This window comes from Etheostoma spectabile, chromosome 18, assembly GCF_008692095.1.
Source record: "Etheostoma spectabile isolate EspeVRDwgs_2016 chromosome 18, UIUC_Espe_1.0, whole genome shotgun sequence".
Taxonomy (NCBI): Eukaryota; Metazoa; Chordata; class Actinopteri; order Perciformes; family Percidae; genus Etheostoma; species Etheostoma spectabile.
In genome coordinates, this window is record NC_045750.1 from 20,854,014 (window position 1) to 20,876,640 (window position 22,627).

The 22,627-nt window shown below is 39.7% G+C and overlaps 1 long non-coding RNA gene across 1 annotated transcript in view; it reads right to left on the reverse strand.

Annotated features, from left to right (window-relative positions):
- Positions 1-19,356, reverse strand: part of LOC116706645 (uncharacterized) — a 23,023-nt gene extending 3,667 nt beyond the window's left edge. Inside the window, exons 1-2 of the long non-coding RNA XR_004336291.1 lie at positions 19,155-19,356; positions 5,250-5,255 (exon numbers count right to left, since the gene is read on the reverse strand). This is a non-coding gene — a long non-coding RNA (uncharacterized LOC116706645). The remainder of the gene's footprint in view (positions 1-5,249; positions 5,256-19,154) is intronic.
- Between the last annotated feature and the right edge of the window lie 3,271 nt (positions 19,357-22,627).

The following is a 22,627-nucleotide window of genomic DNA, read 5'->3' on the forward strand; positions in this document are numbered from 1 at the left end:
TATATATATATATATATATATATATATATATATATATATATATATATATATACCCTCAGAGGGCTAGGGCTAACATTGCCACTGTTAAGTTACATCTCAAGCTATGGTCTTTGTTGCTTAGTAATTACCATACAGGAGATACTCATCAAAATGTTTTGATGATGTTTTTCTGGTAGCTCACCTAGTTGAAGGTGTGCGCCATGTAAAAAAGGCTCACTCCTTGCAGCAGTGGCCCGGGTTTGATTCCGGCCCGCAACCCTTTGCTGCATGTCATTCCCCCTGCACTTTCCTGTCTTCAGCTGTCCAAAAAAAAAAGTATCTTGAACAAAAAAATGATGTTGCCCTGGGATGCCATTCGAGAATAACTCATCCCCGTCTTGTCTGTCATTCAGTTGTCATTGAATACACAGACCCTCAGGGGAAAGAGAAATATACAATGTAAACAAGCACGTTTCAAGGATATTGACATTCGTTTTGCATTTAATTTTACGCTTGCGATTCCTTTATCCGTAAATTATCATTTCTATTACAGAGCAGGGTTTGGCACTAAGAGTTGTTAAACAGTTTTAGGAATACCTGAGTTGATGTGTTAATTAAACATTATGACTATGTTTGGTGGTGGTGGTGGTGGATTTTTATCGTATTGAGGTGTTTCTAATATTCCCAAATATTTTACAATTTTACATAGTACAGGAACCATTCACCATTCACACACATTCATACACTGTGGCCTTGACTGCCGTACAAGGTGTTGCTCATTAGATAAACACTCACACGCATTTACACTCCGATGCGCGGGGGCAACTCTGGGTTCAGTGTCTTGCCCAAGGACACTTCGACATGGGACTGCAGGGCCAGGGATCAAACTCACAATCTTCCGATTGGCAGACAACCGCTCTACATTGGAAACACCTCTGAATATGATGCAGTTTTATTTTTTTCAAAGTTATGGTTTCCCGTTTCACTCAACAACATATAAAAGTAAACTGATAAGCATTGAGAATTGTCTTAGGTCACACACGGTATTGACTCAAACAGGACTGGATCTCTTCTTAAAATTGTACTCGCCACTCAACAGAGGTGGTCTTCCACGAAGCCAAGAAACCAAAACAGTCACTTTAAATTTCACGAAGTAAGCAAAAACACTGCACCATGGACTTTGCATTCCCTTTGCAAAACAACATGTTCTGCCAATAGCAGCAGTGGGATATGGACATTGGACATGTGCACGTATGACGAAACCTTAGACTGTAGAATTCCCCTCTCACCTGAGAGACGGTGCTAATATGGGACCTGTGCCCTAGCAACCAGTATCTGACCAGACCGAATAGCAACGCGGACTTTGTTGCCCCATTACTGCTACAAACTACTATTTTTTACATTTTTGTTATTGCCACTCTTCACTCTAACCCCAACCGGCCCGTCAGACAGCCTACCAAGAGCCTGGGTCTGTCCGAGGTTTCTGCCTAAAAGGAAGTTTTTCCTCGCCACTGTTGCTTGCTCTGGAGGAAACTACTAGAACTGTTGGGTCCTTGTAAATTCTGGAATGTGATCTAGACCTACTCTATCTGTAAAGTGTCTCGAGATAACTCTTGTTATGAATTGATACTATGAATAAAATTGAATGTAATTGAATTTCGGTACCCCTTAGGTGTCTGCACTCCCCTCTGCTGCTCTGAAACGGACGTTGGAGGCAACATAAGCATCGCTGCATGTGATGCTAGTTAACACTATACTTGGCAGCAGGTGACATTAGCCTACCGTTAGCTAGCAGCTGGATTGAACACGGTTACATTGCTGACAGCTAAATAGTGTAAGGTGTGACTGTATTTCACTGTAGAGGAGTCCAACTGCAGGACATCCAACAGTCTGCAGCTGCCGTTGTCGGGAAAACAACACAGATGGCACGTTCACTTGAAACTCGCCTCGCCAGCCTTGTGGCACATTCAAAGTTATGTTGTTGTGTTGTTGTTTTTGTTGTTTACCAGCAAGTTACTGGTGACAATAAGTTAATGCTCTAACATTTTTAATAAATCATTTAGTTTTGACTATATAGACTTTAATTAACCACCCCTTCTTAAATGCTGCTGACTATCAGTGTGTGCTCCTTTTTTTTATTTATACTGTATATGTTGTTTTATAACCGGTATTGAAAAAAAAAAGAAAAAGATATCCAGCCCTGCAGTTGACCACTGGATTTTCTCTCTCTGACACCTATTTGACTTCCCAGCCTTCATGTTCCCCAGTATCTAATTAGCACAAAATCCTAAAACCACACAAGCATACACCCCTCCTCCACCCCATCACCATCACTGACTCATTTATTAATGATAAATGTACTTGGTCTAAACTCTGACAGGATGATTAATGTGAGTAAGAATGTGAGTATGCTTTATGGATGGATGATTTTAGATGGTGAGATTTTTTTTCCCCCTGTCAACATATCTACTTGACAATTCCCCCTCTCTTCACTTCATCCCTTGTATGTACAAATACACTGGCTCATATTAGTTTTTCATATTAATCTGTAGTTTATTATCCATTTATTCTTTCAGGGATTTTATTTTAAAAAAAGTTTGTATTTACAAAGAAGTATTCCAAATTTTGTTATAAGTTTCTCATTTCATTAAACATGATTTTTTTACCTTTATTTTTTAGGATTTCCCCCCCTAAGATTCAGGACCTAAGAGTTTTCAATGGTGAGTATCACATATACCCTTAAGGGTCCCTGTGGCAATGTTGTTTGAAACATTTTATTTGATCCCTCACAACAGTTTTTGTTTCCCCTTGCAACACTTTTGCATTCTGCTGCAATGCGTTTTTGACACTTATATTTCAACCTGACTACCAGTAAAGCTTATCAAGATGCAGGGCTGTCCAGGCCATTTATGGTGTTCAAAACGGGACAACGAGACTGTTGCAGGCAGTGATCGCCTTCCCCCTGGAGCTATACAAAAGACCCTGCACATCTTTTTGCACTTCACCTCATCTTGCAGGACCCTTACAAGCGAGCTTACTCCCTACCCAGTGCGCCGTTTTCAAGACTTGTAGCTGCGCTGTGCTTGGTTAGCTTGCTAATGAGTCACTTTCCCTTAGCTTAGATAACGGATACTTGTTCAGACTTGCTAACAGCTCCCGTATTTAGCATGGTAACTCATAAAATGGCCCCAGAGTAAAACAAAACACCTTTTAGGGAATCTAGCAAGGCATGTTGTAGATCAAATCACGCTAATGATGATCACGCTAAAACAAAAATCCCTTCTGGGTAGACAACTGGCCGTTGATTTGAATTGCAGAGATATGTGAAATGTGGTGAACCTTTTTCTGTTGTAATTTTTTTCAGCTGTAACTATTAAGTTTAAAGATATACAGTTAAGCCTGGTGACATTTCTGCTGTGCTTACTTTCTTTACTTTGATAAACCAAATCTAACATTACAAACAGCATCTCAGAGCCAATCTGATAGCTAGTGCGGGTGGTGTCAGTTTCTTTATTCTGTGGCTCAACAGATGAATTAGGTTTCCAACGTAACGTTAGTGAACGTGTTGAGACGTGAAAGGATCAAACATGCATTTTATATGAATGGGATGAGAGTATACCCAGTTGTTCCTCAGTGCTGTTAACATGTATACACAGAGATTTTCAACCCAGGAGTTATTGTAAAACAAACATTGTGACTGGGTCTAAAGACAGTGCTGACGGGTTATATCCTCCATATTTTGGGGGAATTGGGGGGTTTAAGCAACATGGAGTCGGTATGTTCTACAATTTACTGATGTGAATCCATCAAGGTTTTTGGGAGGCAATGCAAATGCTACTGTGAGAGAATGGAAACATCTTAAAAAAACATGTTTTAGCTTTTTAGGAGACCTGTGCTGTGTTGGCGATTGGCATAAAAAAAGTCATTAATCCCAGACATAAGTAAAGCATATAGTACTCTGGAAATACTAACAACTGAAAACACTGGGATCACCGACACAATGTTTTGATTACCATTTCACACGTTTCTTGCTAGTAGGGCTTACATCATCAGTGCTGTAAAAATGAAATCAGAGTATTTACAGCTGAGCAACGCAGCTCTACACGTCTGAGATGATTTGGTTTTACCAGCAAATTGCCTTAATAACACAGCAGGGGAACTATTTCCTTGTCAGTCATGTCTACAGCTGACATAAATGAGATATTGGCACTAGGTGAATACCTGTTAATAACCCTCAGTGGGCATTGTCCGGCTGCGGGCTTTCCATTGCGCGAAACTAATTAGTCATGATTCAGGAATGGTTGTTTTCTTCCAACAGTGGGGAGCAATCAGGAAAACAAAGCTTAGAAGTACACAACATCTACAAATAATAGAAATCAACACACAGTTATATTTCTGTATATTTTCCACCTTCAGGAATGACAGTTGGATGTTTTTTCACCTGCACCATCACTACTGGAGTTTGAAAACATGCAGGGGTGATACAGATTGTATTTTGTGTGTGCATGAAAGGAGGGGGCTTAGTAATAGAATGCATTATTTCAGAATACTTTTTCAGTGACAGAAGGCCACATGCATTGTAAATACGAGTTGTTTTTTATACACTCCGGCCCTAGGAGTAGGCTACTTCCTGTGAGAAGCAATGTATGACAACGTTTTGCTTTTAAATGAAAAAGTTTTGATGAATGAGAAGAAACCCAGAGGACGGAAAATGTATCTTATTATCAACTAAATGACCTTTTCTTTGTGAGTCTCTGTGGTCTTGAGACTCTGCTATCAAACAATGTAGTCCTTCAATGTAGAAAAGAAAATCAGGTCTTTTAATATCTTGCAAATCTCACTCAAATGACTCAAGATGGCTTTACATGAACATAGCATTGAGAGAGAATATTACAGAATAGGCCCATGTTTGGACCTATGCCCTTTCTATACAGTTGTAGAGAAAAGCATGACTTTTTGCATGGAAGGTTTTAGCCATTCACAGAATCAGCTGCTGTGCTGTCAGATGTAGCTATAGGTAATGTGTTTATATTTCATTTTAGGTTTTCCTCGCATTGAATCAATAACTGTCACATCTTTACTGTGTGAAGAACCAGGGGCTGGATTATGTTTGCACGTCACAAACAATACAATTTGTCTTGGGTTTCCACTCTTACACATTTTTCTCATTATGTGTAATACCCCATTAAAATCTCATAGGACGGTAAAGCTTTAGATTGCAGCCCATACATTAGAGTGTGAATATTTTACACATATAGCAATACTTTAACTGTGTACTTACTGGTAGGCAAAAGGGAAGATGTACAGGAAATAAGGGAGTAACAATTTCACATGTGGGTGGGACACATACATTAAAAGTACTGTAGTAAAGTAAACACCATATTTTACATAACACTGACAAAAAATGAAAATAAAAATAATACTTTTGTGAGACACCTGACAGAGTAAACCGGTAGTTCCTTCGCATACTGGGGTCTCTTTAATGCCGGCCAAAATACCACTACTTAATGTAGATGTTAGGGAGAGCCTCAATGGTAAGAGTGTGCTACCATGATGATGCCATGGGTGTTTTAAAAATTACTTGGGACCCGATTCGGAGATGGCCCCATTAATTTCTATGAAAGTTGCTATATGCCAGAAAAGCTTGCTCAGTATTTAGGTGCTCATAGACTATATGATTGGAATGAAAATAATAGTTATTGGACCAAATGTATTAAAGTCTGATGATATCAAGATCCCATTGGAGTGTTTCTGATGCTCGAAAAAATATATTCAGTTTGACAGGTACTTCTTTTTGTTTGGGTAAAATTTTTATTGGACCATTGTACGTCACGTGATGCTGTCATACAATGGAATACAAAGTGTGGCCGCTAAACCAAATTATGCCAAATTATGCCAATGAAGAGAGCTGGACCACTCACCCCTGCGGCCCAAAAAACATTTTCCCCATTGACCACCATAATGAAAGAGGCATCTATTAAATTCAACTCAATTTTATCTATAGTATCAATTCATAACAAGAGTTATCTTGAGACACTAGATAGAGAGAGATAGAGAAGGTCTAGATCCCTCTCTATAACTTACAAGGACCCATCAGTTCTAGTAGTTCCCTCCAGAGCAAGCAACAAGTGCAACAATGCAGAAAAACTCCCTTTTAGGATGAAACCTGGGACAGACCCAGGTGGGGTCCGACGGCCGGTTGGGGTTGAAATGAAGAGTGGCAATAACAGTCACAGTAAAAGATAATGGAACCAGTTGTGATTGAGTGATTTCCCCCTTGGTTTGGTTTCATTTCAGGAAAAATTCAAGCGTACCAAAAGGCGTCATTACAAATCACATAAGAATGTTCACTGTCCTGTGTGGACTAGTCTGTACAGTATGTCTTGTCTTCATAGTCGAAGCAGCTCATTTCATTTAAATCATCAGACATTGTTTCGCAAGCGACGTAACAACACCTGCTCTGCTCACAGTGACATCGCTATCTCTCCAACTTTAGAAGCGGCTCGTTTGACCACAGAGATGCGAGTGACGGATGGCAAGTTGTCTTTTTCTGTGACAAAAACACTACAAGCTTCTCTACAGTTTGCATGTTCTGCGGCATCACAGATTACAAAGCACACATGACTACAGGAGCTCAGACCTGCAGAGTATGTATAGTTGATTGAAAGCGTACCCAAAACACATCATCAAGCATCAAGCCGCTTTTGGTGCAAACCCGATTGCAATCGCCCCCTTCTCACCTGCAAACAACACCCACCCTGTCTTTAAATACACATTAACATGAATTCAACACACTGTAGTAAACAGATAAATGGAGGCAGAAGATGTCTTTCAGTCATCAATGCACACATGGCACTATAGGACCAGTTTGATATAACACAATTTTATACAATATATATAATTAGGGGGTCCCCGCTCCATCTTGCCATCAGTTTGGGGGTCCTTGGCCTGGAAAACGTTGAAGACCCCTGCTCTAGTGCAATTCAACTGAGCCAAATGAGGCCGGTGTGAAACGGTGTTTTTCCACTACATGGTACCTACTTGACTCCTCGTCTTTTTTGGTTTTCCATTAGGAAAAAAATCTTTGGTACCACCTCAGTCGAGGTTCCAAGCGGGCTGAGGCAATACCTAAAGGTGAGATGAAAACCTGAAGACTACTGATTGGTGGGAGAGAATAGTCACCATTCACTGCGTCATTATTGCTAGCGACAGACAGGGAGGAGTTGGGGGGTGGGGAGGGCGTTTTGCTTTTGCTGCCTCCAGCTTTTTTTTAAACTAATTTGTCTTCTGGCTGTGGCAAACAACAACACACACTTTTGACGTTCTGTGTGTGTGTGTTGCGTTAGGTCACGGCAGTTTCCTGCTATGACGGTCAGCCACAGCCACGAGGCGGTACTAATCTGCAATGAAAAAAGAAGAACGAGGCACTGCGGCCAAGTCTAGCCGAGTCGAGTCAAGCCAAGCAGGTACCATTAATGGAAAAACACAATTGGACTCTAGTATGGGAGCTTTCTTACACATTTCATTCTTTGTTTGATTGGCTGAAATTCCTGATGCATCCTTTTAAAAAAGGTTGGCAAAACATGGACATGTCATGTGTTGAATTTCTGAATTTTAGACACATGAATAAAAAATGCAAAAAGAAAAAAGCCCAACCAGACCAGAACCAAGTAGATTATAACAATGCAATGCTGAAGTCCTGCTAAATCTTAATATATGTGAGTACTTCCAGTTTAATCTTGGGCAAATTCATAAATACCAGAAAAACCCTTTTAATAATTAAAAGAAATCTATCACTATAGGTCTTTCATACTTAAGGGTGATATGCTACATGCCCCATAATATCCCTTTTTAATTATGACACAAAAATATGTGACACTGATGACTTGTCCTCAGCCAAAACAAGTATTTATATCCAAGGATGGTTGTAAAAGATGAATGCCAGCATGACACCATTTCTAATTATTGAGGAAGAATAAAGTGGGTCTTGTTTTTTTTTTAACCAAATCTTGTCTTGAGTAACAGCTCTAATGAGCACCTTCTAGCAACTATTTTATTTTTAAACTTGCTTTTTTGTCACTCTCGCACAAAAAACACATTTTCTGGTGTATGAAAAAAACAAAAAAAACAGCCACTGCTGTGTGGTGAATAATGTTATATTCAAAGTAGCAAGATGCGCTGCGTGTTCTAAGATCTCCGTGATTAAAATAGATCAACTTGTCAAGTTTGAATCTCCAAAATGACAACAAAGAAAAACGACCTCTCTTCCAACACCAAGTTCCGCAGTATAATAGCTACGATAACTGCAGACGAGACATGTTTCTTCAATTTTTATGTCTCGTCTTTTCACCTTCGGGCTGTCAGCATTGCCGATTTTTCTGACCTCCAGGTTATTATTCTGGAGTTCCAGGCTGGCTGGGCGAGGAGGGGGGGGGGGGGGGGGTTGTGGGGGGGGGGGTGTTACTCCACTTGAGCTGCTCAAAAACTTTGGCTGTTCTTGGCAGCAGAATAAATGTGTAGCAGGTTCAGATTTTATTCATCCTTTAAAAAATACAAAACCATACACACGACCCACGCGCGCACACACAGACACACGCGCGCACACACACACACACACACCACACACACACACACACACACCACACACACACACACACACACACACACACACACACACACACACACACACACACACAGAGTAAAATTGAATTTTGAATGGGCTTTAGGGTCACTGGTGGCTGGCTGGACGCGATAGCATCAGTGCTGCAGCTATGACACCACTGGGACGACTGGGGCGGCAGTGGGCTAATCTGCCAGCAAGCACCAACGCTATCAGCAGGCTCATCTTTGCTGAGAAAGAGATCCCTCTCACGACCTTCACCAGATCCTTATCACACTCGCAAACAAAAAACTGAGTGTGTGGATTGGCAGCTGTGGGGACGGCTGTCAAAAAGACTGTTGAGTGTGTATGAATGTGTGTGCTGGGGGTCTGTATGGAACAGTTTTGTTACTGTATTTGCCCTCTACCCTCTAAATGGCTTATTTCTATTGCCACACAAAAGCTTGCAGGCCCAATGGCGCCACATACAAAACTCTTGTGTTCTAACTTAATGATAAGGGTAGAAATCTAGGTGGTGTGGGTTTTATGTTCTGACGTTTAAAAGGAATAGTTTCGTTCTTGCCGAGAGTTGTTTTGATAAAATACATTTTGCGACGCCAACTGAATTTAAGAATACACGTATAAGAAGGTTATTAATTTTAGAAATTGTGCTTTTCATGTGACATGTGGTAACAAATGACCAGACATTTAATTTTGGGCTGCCAAATGATCAAAACGACAACTAGTTAACGCAAGATCATTTTAACGCCACTATTTGTTTGACAACTACCACACAAGCTTTCTGTGATTTGGGCTTTGGGCCACTCTGTATTCTTGGAAATCAGGAAGCTATGCAGCAATAACAGCTAGCCCACACAAACCATGTGAGCAGAAATGGATAAAGAATAGAATCTTTTGAATGGCAAGTCCAGTTGCAAAGCCCTCCCACATGGTTCTCACCAATAGACTAAAGTTATTTTCATGTACTGCTGATGTGAACTGAGTTACCATCGGAGTACGTCAAGTCTCAACTATCACTAACTGGCCAAGCACACTGTTGATGCAGAGAACCCTGCGCACCCTCACCAAAGGACGCCACGCTGGTTTTTCGAGCATACAGTACCTTTGAGGTTGTTGTGAGAATATTCTATTTGTCACTGTTTTGGATTTTTGCAATACTGTTAAACACTTGCATAAAGCAACCATATTTTCCGAGTGCTTAAAATAAATATAACATTTTAAAAACTTGAAAAATATCCCTTTTGAATTACATTCAGAACAGATTTAGAATGTGCATTTGATATGCCATTAGCCCTTTACCAGCATTATTATATTTTAATCACAACATCACAAAGGGTTATAAAGCAAGTGATGTTCATTTCCTTCAGAGCTGAAAAAATGATCCATTAGTGTCAGCTTTTAAATTGATCGCTATTTTGATTATCGATTAGTTGGTTTGAATCATTTTTTAGGGCAAAAGTAAAACAAATCTTCTATGTGTGCATTTTTTCTAGTTTCTTCTCTCCTCTGTAACATTAAAACTGAATATCTTTGAGTTGTGGACAAAACTAGACATTTTAGGACACCATCTTGGGCTTTTGGTAAACTCTGATCCGCATTTTTCACCATTTTTGGACATTTTATAAACCAAATAACTAATCAATTAATCAAGAAAATATTCAACAGATTAATCGACAATGAAAATAATTGTTAGTTGAAGGCCAAATTTCCTTTAAGGCTCTGCGGAGGTGCATAACTTTCACTTTTATAAAACTGCCATGGTAGATTCCTGATTTATTTAAAATAAATAATAATAAATAAAGTCAAATGCTGCATATGCCAATAGTGCGCACACTCACAATGCAATTATGAGACAGTGTTTACCAAGGAACAGCTTTTGGATTAGAAAGACACAATAACACCAACACACAAAGATTAAGCAAATTGATTTTGGTTTTTATTAAACAATAATAAGCCACATTGCTTTGGTGCAGTGTGAGAGCCAAATGAGAAGGCAACTAACTGACAGAAACCTAATTTATTTAGTTATACATGCCAACTAAGAATTATTGCTCTTCCAATAAACACTCTGTATTGGCCAACAGTTGCTACAACACCTCCTGTGATTTCATATTGTCTGTGAAAATGACAAAATGAATTTTTGCCACTCTTATCAATCACAAGCAATAAATGCAACAAAATTGTCCTATGTCACACAAATCAGCCATGCGGGGCCATTGGTGATACTGCAATGATTGGATTTGGCTCTGAGAGGAACAACACTCCAGTTTATGGAAATTTGGATGAGGCTTATTCACTAGTGAGCACAGGTGGTGTCAACTTTTTTGCATTACATTTTATTATTTTCGATGGAATCTTTTAGTGTAAAATGACAATGAATTCCAAAAAGAAAGAAAAGAGACAGATGGATGGATAGATACATAGATAGATACATAGACAGACAGACAGACAGATAGACAGATAGACAGATAGATAGGGAGAAAATTAAAAAGTGTTTATCAGCAGCAACTGTTTAATTGTAGAAATTAATAGAAAATCCAAGTTTTTGCTATTGTCTCAAAGAAAGTCGTCTTTGTTTCATGCACCTGCAATGGTTGATTGAATTGTGCTTAGAACCTGAAACAAGCCCAAACAACATAAAAACAAACCAGCCCATGTAGGGTAGACACGATTTATGACCCTGACACAAAATTAAATTGTGTTTGCTATATTGTTACAGTTTAATTTTACGAACGATTTGCTATAATTCCTGTTTGCCTGAGCCAGACCGCGTAATGTTTTCCTCTTTAAAAAGGCATTGGTAAGCTTAACTCTTGCGTAACATTCAAATTAAAAAAAAAAAAAGCAAGGAGAGGGATAGAGGAATGGAATGAAAACTCTGGCATGATTTGTTAGAAGCAGGGATTGGGGAGGGGAGGGGTGGGGTAATGGTTTCAAATGTTTTAAAACCTTGCTCGGTAACCCATTCTGTGGCTGCAGAATTGAAAATCAGAATTATTTTAGGGACGGGGGGGGGGGGGGGGGGAGAGACGGACAGTGCGGTTTCTCTGTTGCTGTGCGATGAGCTGTCCTGCCTGAACACAAAGAGCTGATAGGACCACACGACCACAGCTGTGTCACAGTGAGCTGCTACGAAATCCATTATCTACCTTCTACAACGCCGTTTATGACAGAATGAGAAACTGATGTGAGAAGAGGCTGATAGAAAGTCTCCCAAACCGTCCTGGACTGTGGCTGCATGTAATGTGAATCATATGTGTATCTGTTTTCAATGCAACTACAGTTGAACTAATTAATACACTTGATATGTGTCAGTGTCATGACACTGCAAATGGATTCTCTCCAACACATACCAACAACATACCAGAAAGTCTGTTGGAATCTGCAAATCAGATTGCTTTAAAGTGCCCATATCTGGCAAAGCCTCTCTGCTTTCTGCAAAATCTCAGAGCCACATGCAGAATATCAGGAGAAGGCTAAGTCGTGCGTAGTGGTAGCCAATTTGACGTAAGTGTGGAAGAAGAGGGAGTAAATGTTAAATGTCAGGACTGGAGAGCCAACAACAGAGAAGGAGGCAGGCCCGGGGTGGGTAATCGGGAGAATCACGAAAATTCCCAGTGGGCGGTTTCAATTTTGGGCCGGTGGAGGATTTCTTTTTTGACATGTGTCACGTTAGTCTACCTTCTCTCCAAGTAGGCAGCACACAGACAGCATTCTGACACTGCAGCCTCTGCATGGGTTGTACTATGTGAGGGAGTTCTCCCCTCCAAAATAGAGTTAGTTGGGTGAGTCTATAGCCCGTCTTTTTCCAAAAAGTTTTCTCAGATAGGCTACCGATAGCTGGGCCGGCCCTACATTAACGATATGCATCAGGGAGGATGGATGGGAGGAAGAGGTCAGGAGGGGCTGAAAAAAACAGGTTGGAAATAAAATGCCACTGGAGGGGGATGCTGCCAAATGCGGCAAGCCAACCGATTTATTTTAAAGAGGACCACCACTTATGGTGATTCATAGAATTTGCAAATACTGATAACAAAAATCAAGCTTGATTTGTACATGCAGTAAATTACCTCTTATTTTATTTTTATTTTTTGTAGCAGATAAGCCAGTCCCCCGCTGAAAATGATGAGCCCAAAATTTGCAAGGAGGCGGCCATGACTATAGGGACAGGTAGAGAGGATACCAGAGTAAACAACATGAATGAAACATATTTAATGTAAGAAAGAGCAGTATATGTAGTATATATATGCTTGTGGCTACGTATGCTGTAGATGCTGTTGGTGCTATTCATAATGCAACTGTAAATTGAACTGTAGCCTAAACATTAGTTCAATATGACTGGGATACATTTCAAATGCTTTCTTTCTTTCTTTCTTTTGTTCTTTCTTTCTTTCTCTTTCTTTCTTTCTTTCTGCTCTTGTTTATTTACTGTATCAACCTATCCTTGTGGAATAGGGGAGTACTTTTTTGTTAACTTCTAAGTAAACTATTATTTAAACTTTACATTATTTATGTTATTATTTATGGTATTGATAAAAACTAGTAAGAGCTGAACTGTTGCTTCATTTATCCAATTTCCCCCACCATGGAAAAAGTGGGCCGGTCTTGGGCCTGAAAGTCCCGGGCTGAAAAGTGGCCCCACTCCGGCCCTGAAAGGAGGTAGGGTGCATGTTTTTAGTGGCATGGCTCAGGGGTGGCATTTTCATTTTTTCAGACTGAACTATATTAACTATTAAATGGATGGGCATGCCCCTTGACAACATGTTCTAGTGACAGTGGTGATGCCCTGATTTTTCCTTTAGTGCTATGGGACGGTTTAGATTATTGTTTTGTTTTAAGTGAAACATCTCCAAAACTATTTTTAATGGACTACTATGGACATTTGTGTTCCTTTCTGACGGCCATCCGACGATACGGCAGAAACGTGGGTCTTTCCATTAATTTTGAATGGGGGTGGTGCGGTGAGGCTGCGGCGGAGGTTGCTGCAGAGGGGACACTCAGACGGAAAGTTATGACTGATTCAGCTTCTGGAGAAACACGACTTCATCATTCACGCTGCGTTGGCCAATCATGTAATCCGCGAATAGACTTGTCGGAGGTTGTGCAATAGCTGAATGTTTACTGCAACAAGAAAGCACAGTCGCTGTTTCTCGTTCACAATCGTCTCTTTTCTTTCTCTCCTGTGAAAGGAAGCTGCCTTTAAGTGCAGTCGGGTACGGTGAAATCTGTAAATGATCTCACAGAAAACAATAATTGTGATAATAGATAAATAGGATAGATTAAAATAGAAATAAGAATAGATAAATATAAAAGTCTACTTGTGCTTTGTTGGGGGGGTTTAAGAACACAACAGGATGTCACACAAACATCATATCTGTTTCCAGCAAAAAATGCAGAAAATCCAATTGGTAATTCTTTATAAATGAAATAAATGGCAGACTGACAGACGTGTAATGTGCATTCTTTTAGAAAACAGTTTGTGTAGTAGAAGTGTAGATTCCAACTTTTGGTTTTGTTAAAGAAAGAAAAGAAAATTGCAGTATCTCAATACTATCAGATCACAATACTTCTAGAATTGCAATAAATAGAAATTGCAATTCAAATGTATCGTGAAATCATTGAAGCAGGACAAAAGCATATCTTACCAGCTCTAATGATAGCCATGAATAATTTACATTTTTTACAGTTTGCTGCACTCATCCCTAGTGGTCAAAAATATATTAACGCAGGTTTCACCAATACACCAAAGTAGACTTGCAATTACGAATGTTACATGTGCCAAGAAAAATGTATATTTTTCTGGCTTTACAGGCATACTCCTCTGAGAAGTGGGTGCTTTCTGGCTCTCATGTCTGCATGGTGAGGTCCAACAAACTGTCCTCTGCTGTTGTTTGGTACCTTTTCTGAGAATGATCAGCTGTCTGTTGAAATTAAATGGTCTCTTGAATTTCAGTAACAAATCATCATTCCATCACCTTTTCACTATGAGGAATTAAGATGAATGATTTTGGAGCGCTGTTGCCCGCAACTCTGACAACAACCTTTGTTTAAACCCTATACTATCCATTGTTATCTATTATTATTTTATTGTACATAAAAACTCAGAAGATAAATGCATGCACATGCAGACAGAGATGCACATACCTGCGAACGCAAATACGCACACAGACACACACACAGCTATCCCCCCTGAAGTTAGAGATGTGTGCTGTTATCACTTTCAGGAAGATAAACAGTTGAGTATACTAATCTTGGTGTACCATCTCAAAGCATCTCCTCCATTGCCGGGTTATAAATAGCATAATTATCCACGGGACGAAACACAAATGCCACTTATCTCACTAACCACTGCACAACATTCCACATGCACATTTCTACCTCCCTACTATTATTTCTACATCCTCCCATGCTGCCTCTTAACAACACACTCAATATCTGAGACTGAAGGAAAATGCAAGGATGTGTGGTGAAGAATGCAGGGAGAAGAGTGGGGAGAAATGCCAATTTACATGGGAGGTAATATTCTGTTTCATCTGCACGTTCTGGAGGCAGGGACGCTCAGGCCCAAAGGGAGGGAGGGGGGCCTCATGTCTCATGTTTTTTTTACCATGCGGTTGCAGGCATGCATGACAAAATGCACACATCTATGGGTTAGAGCAGTCACTCTTTCATACAATTACACAAAAAACAGCAGAAGGTGCCAGAACGTCCATGGAGCGGTTGCCCAGTGATGCAGAGAGGAGTAGGGGGACGATCACTACGGTAGACCAGTAATACTCAGCTAGAGTAGCCTAGAAATCTAGAAACACCCTTTGCAGGCAGGGTCAGTCCAGCAACTCTCTGCTGGCTTGTGAGTTGGAAAAAACAAATTCTAGTCGGACCAATCACATTGTGTATAGAGTCGGCAGGCGGGCTTAAGATAAGGATGGCAGAGTTGCGACGGTTCCGCTTGAATTCCCTGCTACTTGAAAACAAAGAAGATGGCTGCTGCTGCTGGTGAACAGCGGCCTTTCGAATCAGCTTTGGCCACGACTCTGGAAGACTTGGAGTTAAGCACTGAAGTCATTCTTAAAGGAAGATGTGTTTGGAGTTTTGCCGACTTGATACGGCAAAAGTTTATTCTATCAACCAGCCTTGCTCTGGTTGGTTTTAGCACTATCCTATTGCTTTCAATTCAATTCAATTTTGTTTATAGTATCAATTCATAACAAGAGTTATCTCAAGACATTTTACAGATATAGTAGGTCTAGACCACACTCCAGAATTTACAAGGACCCAACAATTCTAGTAGTTTCCTCCAGAGCAAGCAAAAACTCCCCATTTGGGAAGAAACCTCGGACAGACCCAGGCTCTTGGTAGGCGGTGTCTGACGGGCCGGTTGGGGTTAGAACGAAGAGTGCCAATAACAATCACAAAAAATAGTAGTTTATAGTAGTTCATGGCATAGCAGGGCACTGTGCGGCATTACAAGGCACAGCAGGACGTAGCAGGGCACCGCAGAGCGTAGCAGGATGCTTTACAAATGTTTCTGAATATTAACGATTAGTAGTTTGTTTCTTGCTTTATACATGTTTTGTGCAAATTCATATTCAACCAGGTCAATGAACTTTAAAGCACGGCAATGTAAAAACAGTAAGTTGGTGTGATCATAACGTCCTACTTTATGAACTGTTCTTATGGCTTGTTTTTGTTTGATTAGTGGTTGCCGTGAGCTTTTGTAGGTGTTCCCCCAGACCTCCACACAGTAATTTAAATGAGGTAAAACCAGTGAACAGTGGACAATATGCAATGATTTGTGATCCAGTACGTGCTGTGCTCTTTCAGGACAGAGAGGCTTCCTGAGAGTTTAGATTGAACGGGTTTTATGGGAGTTTTCCAGCAGAGCTTGTGGTCTAATGTCACAGCTAGAAATTAGAGCTTGGCAATATATCAATATTGTGATATGAGACTAGATATTGTTTTAGATTTTGGATACTGTAATATCGTAATATGGCATAAGGGGTGTCTTTTCCTGGTTTTAAAGGATGCATTACAGTAAAGTGATGTCATTTTCTGAACTTACCAGACTGTTCTAGCTCTTCTATCATTTGCCTTTACCCACTTAGTCATTATATCCACATTACTGATAATTACTTATCAAAAATCTCATTTGTGTAATTATTTTGTGAAAGCACAAATAGTCACTACACGCTACAATATCATTGCAGTATCGATATCGAGGTGTTTGGTCCAAAATATTGTGATAGTTCACTTTCTCCATATCTCCCAGCCTCATTCCTAATGTGGCCGTGCATGTTTGATAATCGTAGAGCAAATTTAACCCAAGCAAAAACCAATGTCATGGCATCAAACCTTGTTTTATAACCTTGTTTCTTTACTTCTGCACTGCTGACTTTTGGAGATATGAGCTTTTACAGTTACTTCTGTGTTAACTGAGTGTGGAAATGACACATCATTTAAACACAGAAATGCTTGTTCTGACATTCTGATCCCCCCCCCAGAGTTAAAGTAAAGTACATGGTGTTTTAGCACTGAACTTATGATTCATCATGGGACTTGTCATTAGGAACAGGTCCTCTCACTTTAGCGATGAGTGGGAGCTGACTTACTGCTCGCTAACAGTCACTCAGGCTTATGACTCAGAGCAGCCTATTATTTACCCCCCTCATCTTCTTGCAGAACATTGTGATTGGCTCTGGAGCGGTAGCCCACTTTGGTGGGATCAGTTTGGACAAAAATGTGTGTGTTGGTGTCATGGCAGGTGGTTACGTCTGTAACTTGATTGAACTTGGTGCTTTGGTATAGCAAAGTATCAAAAATGTTTGATATGTGTGGTCATATTTGTAATTTCCTTTACTTATTCCTTGACTCATTGTATGCTTGTGGCAAGTGTCTGTACCGGTTACATCTGGTCGGCCAATTTAAATGCCTCGAGCAGCAGGGCAAATGTACAGTGTACGTTACAGTTTGTTCATGAATAAACACTACAGCTCCTCAATGCTCTGGTTCCCAGCTGAGTGGAGCAGAGTGGGCTGCTCTCTGGTGCTGTACAGAGACACAGCGCCTCTGCTCAGTCAAGGTTGCAACATGTAGATACATATATTTATTCAGGCTTTTTATTGGACATCAACCTCCCGTTTACATGCGTATCGCGTAAATAGAATTATATAGCGGAAATAAATGATTCAGGTCACATTTACACCCTTGAGACGGGGTTGAGCCTAGCGGGCAGGTGCAGACAGCTGTATAGATTAAAATGAGATTGTATCTCTTGCTATAGACGTAGGATTGTAAAAAGAGACACAAGGTAAGAGTCCACAACAATGCTAATGTCTGTATTAAGGCATGGTAATGTTTTGACCTTAAATCTATCCCCATTCCCTGTCTGTAAATGTAAAAATCAACATTGACATGAGAACAGTTAAAAACAGTAATAGCGGAAATTGCGAAACCACTCACACACATCTGTAACTTATCATTCCAAACTAGAAAATTCATAGTCATAGCGCTGTACAAAACTGGAGACAAACATCACTTCACAAATTACAGGTCTGTTTCTCTGCTTCCTCAATTTTCCAAAATCTTAGAAAAACTTTGACAGACCAAACAAATCTATCAATGAACACAATTTAGTAACAGTCAATATGGGTTCAGACCCAACAGACCTAAATCTTTAGCAGTCATTGAACTAAATGAAGAAATAACAAGTTCATTAAACCAAAACAAATATGCAGCTGGGGTATTTATTGATCTCAAGAAAGCAATCCATACAATAAATCATAACAGATTCATTAGTAAACTAGAACGGTATGGTATCAGTGGGGTTGTTTTGAGCTGGCTGAGAAGCCATCTTTATAACAGGCAATCGTTTGTGAAGATGGGTAAATACATGTTGTTTGGACATTGCTTGTGGTGAGTCAGTGTTGGGGCCAATTCTTTTTTTTTATTGTCTACATAAATGACTTATGTAAAACATCCAGAATTCTTAAATTTGTCTCATTTGAAGATAAATATTTTTGTACTTGAGAGGATTTGCATCAGCGTCTGGAGTTAATCACATCTGAATTGAGCAAATTAAAAAGGTGGGTTGACAGTCATAAATTAATTAAATTTAAGCAAAACAAAGTTGAGAAATTGTCAAATCCAATAATTAAGTACAATAAACAGTTACACAATAGATGATGTGAATGTTGAAAGGGTGCATCATCAGTGTAATTCAGTGATATGGATATAATGACCAAGTGGTTAAAGGCAAATAATAGAACAGTTACAACAGTCTGGCAAGTTCAGAAAATTACATAACTTTACTGTAATAAAAAAACAGGAGAAGACAACACTTATGCCATGTTACAATATCCAAAACCTAAGACAATATCTAGTCTCAATATTACGATATCGATATACTATCGATATGTTGCCCAGCTCTAATTTCTAGGTGTGATATTAGACCACAAGAAGGACAAGAGGAAGCATCTCTGTCCTGTAAGAGCACAGCACGTACTGGATCACAAATCATTGCATATTCTCTACTGTTCACTAGTTTTATTTAAATTACTGTATGGAGGTCTGGGGGAACACCTACAAAAGCTCGTGGCAACCACTAATCACACAAAAACAAGCCATAAGAACAGTTCATGAAGTAGGACGTTATGATCACACCAACTTACTGTTTTTACATTGCCGTGCTTTAAAGTTCATTGACCTGGTTGGATATGAATTTGCACAAAACATGTATAAAGCTAGAAACAACTACTAATAGTTAATATTCCAAAACATTTTGACAGTGTAGGGTGTTTTCATTTGAGGGAGAAGTTCAATTTCAAGACACTAGCTGTTTGCATGACTTTGAAAAAAAAAACATTTCAATTGGTGGTGTGAAACTGTGGAATGGTTTGAGCTAAAACAATGTCCAAACATGACCCAGTTAAAAAAAAAAGTTATATGCGATGATTTTCAAAAAGAATTCTAATTGATTTGTGTTGTATAAAACATATAAATGTGTGGTCATAACTTTTTTCTAGTAATAACTTTTGTTATACGATTAGGTTTATATTATATTATGAACTATATTATGTTATGTATGTGTAAGTGTATGTACAGTAGTTATGTGGGTGGTTATGCGCGTATGTGGTGTATGCACTTGTATGTATACGTACTTGTGTTCCGCATATATGTGCATGTAATGTATGTAAAAACATACATACAAAATGTACCCATATCAAATAGTGGTGAATTGATAAACATCAATTACTAAGCTATGGAGAATGGGTAGAATTAAATAAGTTTATACTCCTTCCTACTCCCCTACTCTTTTTCAGGCATGCCTATGCTGTTTACTGAATCTGACTGCAGTAGATGTGACAGAAAGGCGTGATTTGACTCGTGTGGACTTCACCAAAAAACAGGAAATAAACAGAAGTATGTGCACTGGCTGAATTAACACAACTTGTATGCCTTTCTGTCATACATCTACAGCAGTCAAATTTACTGTGTTCACTTGGAAGGAATCTGCTGCACATGGGTAGGCACTGGTAATAGCATTTTGAGCATGTTTAGAGGCTAAAAACACGTGTAAAACTTGCCCTGTTTTTTAAGCCTGTTGGGTGCTAACTCTAGCTAGAGGATAACATGGTGTAAGCCGCACTGATTGATTTCATTTTTCTCTCTACTGACAGCACTCCACATTTACAAACAACACAGCCACGAGTTAAAATTGACCGGAATTCTCCTTTAACACCACACGTGTAAGAAAATGAGTAGTTACGCATACAACAGGTCTGCAATGATATAGTTACTTTCTGCGGGATACAGGCTCACACGCACAGTGACTGTGCAGTTCATATCTGGCCAATGGTGTCCTTCATGGAGAGCTCTAATAATCCATATTTCATGCAAGGTTAAGGGAAGCATCTCCCCAGAGGTTTCCACTTGTCAGACTGTCACATCTCAGGCCTCACATGGCGAATGAAATTTTTGATCTTTGCCAAAAAGAACCCACACATCCTGCTTTTCTTCAGTTTCTATTTCAATATCTCTTTCAGAGATTTTTTTTTCATGACCTCTATCTCAGGACTTAAGTCGCGGCAGCTGGGAAAAAAACAAAAAGGAAAGGCACAGCAGTGCTATTACTGGATATGTTGCCGAACAGGGATAAAGCAACATCTGACAATTTGCACCCATTTTGCATCATTCGAGCCTTTTCATCCAGTCTCTCAGTCAGGGACTCCATCAAACAGCCTGTGAATTAAATGATATGCCTCTCTAAACCAGAAGCCCTAATCCAAAACCGCAAATTTAAGTTAAGGACTTCAATTTGTGCTGCAAATAGTTCTACTTTTCTTTATTATCTCTTCTATTTTCTTCCATTTTTAAATCTTTTTGGTATTAGTCAATGGCATAGACTTTTCAGCTTTTCAAATTATATGTATTGCTTTTCTTTATTACATGAAAGACACACTCAAAGTTACATACATTCATTGGATACCCTGGTTACACTTACATATAAAGCTTGCCACAGTCAAATTCATTTTTCTTTTTTTTACCACGATGTCTTTTACTATTTAACCGGCAATAATTGTTCTGCGCTCACTATGACCATCACTGAAATGAGTGCTAGTCCTACTGTCATCCACAACCTCAGGATATCACCAGTAAATGACCTATCATTAAAAGGAGCCTATCCAAAAAACCGTGACAATGAAATCATGTAATGGGAAAAGCCTTAGGGAATCATTTTTAAAGAGATGTGAGAAACAAAATTAGGCCAAAAAGTTTCCCTTAAGAGTCTATATAGTCTTATAAGTGATGGCTATGAGTACTGAGCTTGTCCTTGGGCTATCATTTAAGTTAGCCCACCATGAAATGTAAATTACAGTCTTCATAAGGTTGTAATGGTGCACTATTTTATTCATGAGGTTATGATTGCACCGTTTCTTTCCTTTGAATATTCAAAATGTGTCAAATGGAAATGATTGGATCTAATGTGATCACTGGGGCCAGGACATGATGCATTATGGATTAAAACACTGCAGCATGCACTCGTCCCAAGGTTGCCAGGAGGATTCACGAGTTGCTATTAAAGTTCAGATCCAGCCTAATAGTCTAAAACCTTTCATAATGAATTACCTTCAATTATTGCCACTTCCGATTCCCCCCATCTTTCATTTACACAGCATGATGTTGATACATCATGTACTAATGTAATAATGTACGAATGTGAACACGTGTGAAAAATGAACATGAAAGGTTTGCTACAGAGATTAATTGGGGGCTCAGAGAATGCGAAGGGAGACAAGTGTGTGTGTGTGTGTGTGTGTGTGTGTGTGTGTGTGTGTGTGTGTGTGTGTGTGTGTGTGTGTGTGTGTGTGTGTAGCTACATACATGATCCGGCACTGCCTGAATGTAAGAGATGGATCACTATGGAGACGGATTGCAAGCCAGCAGGGAAACAGAGTAATTATGATGTGAGAGGAAGCAAAGTGAGAGCTGTCTAAGAACTGGCCCTCTAGCCGTCAGATACTCAAGCATGCTTCATTGCATCCCATGGGCAATTACAATTACATGTGTGTCAGTGAGTGATTTATTGCACAAAATCTAGATCTTGCTTAACACACAGTTGGAAGTGAGTAGGCAATTGTGTTGTATGTTCTTAAATATATCTTATCCATTTGACACATACAGCATGTATACTAGTGCAATACTGATGGGTAACAGTATGTAACCACCTTGTAAAATACAGACGTTTGGACAGTGCCTGTCAGCGTCTGATGCAACAAAGCACCCTTCGGCGTGTGTGTGTAGAACGTACTGGGAGAGCAGCATGTAGACGGGGTTTAGTGAGTCGTAGGGGGAAATTCTGCATAGGGAGGTTGGTTGGGGTTCATGTCCCGTGTGTGTCCTTAACCCTCTCGTTCTTGCAGCGTGTCAGGGAAGCCTCTTTCTTCTTTAACCAGCAGCTTTAACTTGCACCTTATGAGGTCATAAGGTGCAAGATTCCAGATCACCCATCTGAGCTTTCATTTTCTCAAA